This window comes from Babylonia areolata, chromosome 9 (genome assembly GCF_041734735.1).
Source record: "Babylonia areolata isolate BAREFJ2019XMU chromosome 9, ASM4173473v1, whole genome shotgun sequence".
Taxonomy (NCBI): domain Eukaryota; kingdom Metazoa; phylum Mollusca; class Gastropoda; order Neogastropoda; family Buccinidae; genus Babylonia; species Babylonia areolata.
The window spans coordinates 49,134,839-49,141,351 of NC_134884.1; positions in this window are offsets into that span (position 1 = coordinate 49,134,839).

Below are 6,513 nucleotides of genomic sequence, written 5' to 3' on the forward strand. Positions count from 1 at the left end.
GGGGATGAGGAGGAGGAGGAGGAGAAGGGGGAGGAGGAGAGAGGAGGAGGAGAGAGGAAGAGGAGAGAGGAGGAGGAGAGAGGAAGAGGAGAGAGGAGGATGAGAGAGGAGGATGAGAGAGGAGGAGGTGGGGGAGAGAAGAAGAGGAGGAGTGGGAGAGAGGAGGAGAAGGAGGAGGAGGAGAGAGGATGAGGAGGGGGAGAGAGGAGGGGGAGGAGGAGAGGAGGAGAAGGGGGAGAGAGGAGGACGGGGAGAGAGGAGTAGGAGGGGGAGAGAGGAGGAGGGGGAGAGAGGAGGAGGAGGGGGAGGAGAGGGAAAGTCACAGAGGATGAGGAGGAGGGGGAGAGAGGAGGAGGGGAGAAGGAGGAGGAGGGGGAGAGAGGAGGAGGAGGAGGGGGAGAGAGGATAAGGAGGAGTGAGAGGAGGAGTAGGGGAAGAGAGGAGGAGGTGGGGGAGAGTTGGAGGGGGAGAGAGGAGGAGGAGGAGAAAGAGGAAGATGAGAGAGGAGGAGGTGGTGGAGAGAGGAGGAGGAGGGGGAAAGAGGAAGAGGAGGGGGAGGGGGAGAGAGGAATAGGAGGGGGAGAGAGGAGGAGGAGGGGAAGAGAGGAGGAGGTGGGGGAGAGGAGGAGGGGGAGAGAGGAGGAGGGGGAGAGAGGAAGAAGAGAGAGGAGGAGGAGGAGGAGGAAGGGGAGAGAGGAGGAGGAGGGGGAAAGAGGAAGAGGCGGAGGAGGAGGAGGAGAAGGGGGAGGAGGAGGATGAGAGAGGAGGATGAGAGAGGATGAGGAGGGGGAGAGAGGAGGAGGAGGAGGGGAGGAGGAAGAGGAGGAGAAGGGGGAGAGAGGAGGGGGAGAGAGGAGGAGGAGTAGGAGAAGGGGGAGGAGGAGGTGGAGGGGGAGAGAGGAGGAGGAATAGGAAGAGGGGGAGGAGGGGGAGAGAGGAGGAGTAGGAGGAGGGGGAGGAGGAGGAGTGTGAGAGAGGAGGAGGAGGAGGAGGAGGGGGAGAGAAGAGGAGGGGGAGAGAGGAGGAGGGGGAGGAGGAGGAGGAGGGGGAGAGAGGAGGAGGAGGAGGGGGAGAGAAGATGAGGAGGGGAGGAGGAGGAGGGGGAGAGAGGAGGAGGAGTAGGAGGAGGGGGAGGAGGAGGGGGAGAGAGGAGGAGGAGTAGGAGGAGGGCGAGGAGGAGGGGGAAAGAGGAGGAGGAGGAGTGGGAGGAGGAGGAGTAGAGGAGTGGGAAAACGTCACAGAGTTAGGTGTGAAATAGTGACAGAAAACGTCTTGTGGTCACAGAATTAGTTGTGAAACAGACAGAAAACGTCCTGCAGTCAAAGAATTAGGTGTGAAATAGAGACAGAAAACGTCTTACAGTCACAGAGTTACGTGTGAAATAGAAACAGAAAACGTCTTACAGTCACAGAGTTAGGTGTGAAATAGAGACAGAAAACGTCACAGAATTAGGTGTGAAATAGAGACAGAAAACGTCTTGTAGTCACAGAATTAGGTGTGAAATAGAGACAGAAAACGTCTTACAGTCACAGAGTTACGTGTGAAATAGAAACAGAAAACGTCTTACAGTCACAGAGTTAGGTGTGAAATAGAGACAGAAAACGTCACAGAATTAGGTGTGAAATAGAGACAGAAAACGTCTTGTAGTCACAGAATTAGGTGTGAAATAGAGACAGAAAACGTCTTACAGTCACAGAGTTAGGTGTGAAATAGAGACAGAAAACGTCTTGCAGTCACAGAATTAGGTGTGAAATAGAGACAGAAAACGTCTTACAGTCACAGAGTTAGGTGTGAAATAGAGACAGAAAACGTCACAGAATTAGGTGTGAAATAGAGACAGAAAACGTCTTGTAGTCACAGAATTAGGTGTGAAATAGAGACAGAAAACGTCCTACAGTCACAGAGTTAGGTGTGAAATAGAGACAGAAAACGTCTTGCAGTCACAGAATTAGGTGTGAAATAGAGACAGAAAACGTCTTGTAGTCACAGTCAGGTGTGAAATAGAGACAGAAAACGTCCTACAGTCACAGAATTAGGTGTGAAATAGAGACAGAAAACGTCTTGCAGTCACAGAGTTAGGTGTGAAATAGAGACAGAAAACGTCTTACAGTCACAGAATTAGGTGTGAAATAGAGACAGAAAACGTCTTGTAGTCACAGAGTTAGGTGTGAAATAGAGACAGAAAACGTCCTACAGTCACAGAATTAGGTGTGAAATAGAGACAGAAAACGTCTTGCAGTCACAGAGTTAGGTGTGAAATAGAGACAGAAAACGTCTTACAGTCACAGAGTTAGGTGTGAAATAGAGACAGAAAATGTCTTGCAGTCACAGAGTTAGATGTGAAACAGACAGAGGTCTACAGGGACCATGGAAAAGATGCAAGGCTAAAACTGTCTTGTGTTGTTTATCTCTCCCCCCCCCCCTTCCCTCCATCTCCGCAGCAGCTTGACAGTTTTTCTATATGTATCTCTCTTTTTCCTTGGTGTGCGTTTGCGTTTTTCATAATCTTCATAATGATGATGATGATGATGATGATGATGATGATAACAACGACATTAATGATAAAAATTACAATAATGATGATAACAATAATCACCATCATCTTCATAACCATTATTATTATTATCATCATCTTTATTATTCTCATTATCATCATAATGACAAGAGTCCAGTCCATAACAGAAGATGCATTTCGCTCTTCCCAACTTCCCCCTGTAGAGTTCACACGGTGTCTGTGCCTGTTGTACACTGTAGAGACCAGGAACCACACCTGTAGAGTTCACACGGTGTCTGTGCCTGTTGTACACTGTAGAGACCAGGAACCACACCTGTAGAGTTCACACGGTGTCTGTGCCTGTTGTACACTGTAGAGACCAGGATCCACACCTGTAGAGTTCACACGGTGTCTGTGCCTGTTGTACACTGTAGAGACCAGGAACCACACCTGTACAGTTCACACGGTGTCTGTGCCTGTTGTACACTGTAGAGACCAGGAACCACACCTGTAGAGTTCACACGGTGTCTGTGCCTGTTGTACACTGTAGAGACCAGGAACCACACCTGTAGAGTTCACACGGTGTCTGTGCCTGTTGTACACTGTAGAGACCAGGATCCACACCTGTAGAGTTCACACGGTGTCTGTGCCTGTTGTACACTGTAGACACCAGGAACCACACCTGTAGAGTTCACACGGTGTCTGTGCCTGTTGTACACTGTAGAGACCAGGAACCACACCTGTGGGCGGAAGGAGGAATGGGGGAGTGGTGTGGGGGGAGAGGAGGGGATGGGTATGGGGAAAAGGGAGGGGTGTGGGGGAGGGAGGGCAGATGCGCACCTGACCTGGCTGGAAAACTCTGGAATCGGTTTGACCTTTGATTGTTCTTGTTTCGCTCCGGAGATAGTTGGATAGCCGAGAAAACACAGGGATCGGGTGGTGTGCCCTCGACGTAACTCTGGCTGCTGGGGTGGTGTGCCCTTGATGTAATTCTGGCTGCTGGGGTGGTGTGCCCTTGATGTAATTCTGGCTGCTGGGGTGGTGTGCCCTTGATGTAATTCTGGCTGCTGGGGTGGTGTGCCCTTGACGTAACTCTGGCTGCTGGGGTGGTGTGCCCTCGACGTAACTCTGGCTGCTGGGGTGGTGTGCCCTTGACGTAACTCTGGCTGCTGGGGTGGTGTGCCCTTGACGTAACTCTGGCTGCTGGGGTGGTGTGCCCTTGATGTAATTCTGGCTGCTGGGGTGGTGTGCCCTTGACGTAACTCTGGCTGCTGGGGTGGTGTGCCCTTGATGTAACTCTGGCTGCTGGGGTGGTGTGCCCTTGACGTAACTCTGGCTGCTGGGGTGGTGTGCCCTTGATGTAACTCTGGCTGCTGGGGTGGTGTGCCCTTGACGTAACTCTGGCTGCTGGGGGAGGGGGTAGGGGGAGGGGTGGTGTGCCCTTGATAATAATAATAATAATATTGGTATTTATATAGCGCTGAATCTTGTGCAGAGACAAACCAAAGCGCTTTCGCACCAGTCATTCACATGCATGCATAACTCTAAAACTGTTGACCAACACTGCAAGTGTCTGTATCTCTCGGGCCTGGTTAACGCCGGGATATCATTATGACAGGAAGCGTAGAGTACAGCCTTGTCACGCAGTCCCAAACCAAAATGGACCTCTATAGCAACATCGTCATCATCATCGTCATCCTCCTGCTCCTTCATCGTCATCAATATAAACAAAATAGTCTCAAAGTCTGTGGCCTTTCATGCCCTGCTCTCATGGTGACCTCAGTTTCGATACCCCTCCACTTCCGTGCTTGGGGTGAGTCCTGTCAATGTCGTCAGTGTCGGCAGATTCATGGGGGGCTGTTGTTTGAGGGACGTGGTGGCGGTCTCCACTCTGGGAGGGACGCTCACTCAGTCTGGCTCCGCAACTAAGCCATTATTGTCGTTAGTAGGGGGCTTAGTAGGTGGTGTCCTAAGTACGTTAAAAAAACAGAACAGGCGCCACTGAACACCACCGAAGTGACTCAGCAGCAGTGCAGGGTCTCCTCTGGTGTGTGGCCTCCTGGCGACCTAACATCGATGGTTCCCTGTGGACTGCCGACGCTGGAACTGCGACGGACGAACCCGGGTGTGGCTGTGTATGGGGGAATCTAAATGAGCGGCGTGGCAGTAATGCCACTGAAACGGTGCAGATGATGGGGCAGCAAAACAAAACAAAACAACAAAAACAAACAAACTAAAGACAAGAAGGGCAGGCAAGGGGGGAGGGGGGGGGGGGCTATTTTGGGAAGAGGTGGGTTTTAAGGCCAGACTTGAAAGAGCTGAGAATGGAGACTTGACGAAGCAAAAGAGGAAGTTCATTCCAATCGCAAGGTCCAGAGACAGATAAAGAACGGCGGCCAACAGTCGAGTGTTTGAATCTGGGTATGCGTAAACAAAGTGGATCCGAAGCCGATCGTAGTGAGCGAGATAGAGTGTAGAGGTGAAGGCAGCCACAGAGATAGGAAGGGACAGTTTTGTGAATACATTTATAACAGAGAGTGCTGATCTTGTACTTTATTCTGTATGAGACATGGAGCCAGTGGAGATGTTGCAAAAGAGGAGTGATGTGCTCAGATCTTTTCTTTCTGAGGACGAGTCGAGCAGCAGAGTTTTGTATGCGATGAAGGGACTGAATGGATGAAGCAGGCAAACCAGACAATAGAGAGTTACAGTAGTCAAGGCGAGAGAGAATGAAAGAAATGACAAGTCTAGATGTTGCGTCGGTGGAGTGATGTAACTCTGGGCTGCTGGGGGAGGGGGGAGGGGCAGGGGGAGGGGTGGTGTGCCTGATGTAACTCTGGGCTGCTGGGGGAGGGGGGAGGGGCAGGGGGGAGGGGTGGTGTGCCCCTTGATGTAACTCTGGGCTGCTGGAGAGGGGGAAGGGGGGAGGGGGGAGGGGAGGGGTGGTGTGCCCTTGATGTAACTCTGGGCTGCTGGAGGAGGGAGGAGGGGGGAGGGGGGAGGGTGGTGTGCCTTGATGTAACTCTGGGCTGCTGGAGGAGGGAGGAGGGGGGAGGGGGAGGGGGTGGTGTGCCCTTGATGTACTCTGGGCTGCTGAGGAGGGAGGAGGGGGGAGGGCGGAGGGGTGGTGTGCCCTTGATGTAACTCTGGGCTGCTGGGGGAGGGGGAAGGGAGGAGGGGGAGGGTGGTGTGCCCTTGATGTAACTCTGGGCTGCTGGGGGGGGGAGAGGGGAGGGTGGTGGCCTGATGAATTGGGTGGGGGAGGGGAGGGGGAGGGGGGAGGGGGTGGTGTGCCCTTGATGTAACTCTGGGCTGCTGGGGAGGGGGAGGGGGGGGGGGGGGGAGGGGTGGTGTGCCCTTGATGTAACTCTGGGCTGCTGGGGGAGGGAGGAGGGAGGGGGGTGGTGTGCTTGAGTATGGCGGGAGGAGGGGAGGGGGGGAGGGGTGGTGTGCCCTTGATGTAACTCTGGGCTGCTGGAGGGGAGGAGGGGGGGGGAGGGGAGGGGTGGTGGCTGATGATTGGGTGCCGGGAGGGGGAGGGGGAGGGGTGGTGTGCCTTGATGTAACTCTGGGCTGCTGGGGGAGGGGGGAGGGGGTAGGGGGAGGGGGAGGGGTGGTGTGCCCTTGATGTAACTCTGGGCTGCTGGGGGAGGGAGGAGGGGGGAGGGGAGGGGGAGGGGTGGTGTGCCCTTGATGTAACTCTGGGCTGCTGGAGGAGGGAGGAGGGGGAGGGGGGAGGGGGGAGGGGTGGTGTGCCCTTGATGTAACTCTGGGCTGCTGGGGGAGGGGGGAGGGGGCAGGGGGGAGGGGGGAGGGGTGGTGTGCCCTTGATGTAACTCTGGGCTGCTGGAGGAGGGAGGAGGGGGAGGGGGGAGGGGTGGTGTGCCCTTGATGTAACTCTGGGCTGCACGGGGAGGGGGGAGGGGGCAGGGGGCAGGGGGGAGGGGTGGTGTGCCCTTGATGTAACTCTGGGCTGCTGGAGGAGGGAGGAGGGGGAGGGGGAAGGGGTGGTGTGCCCT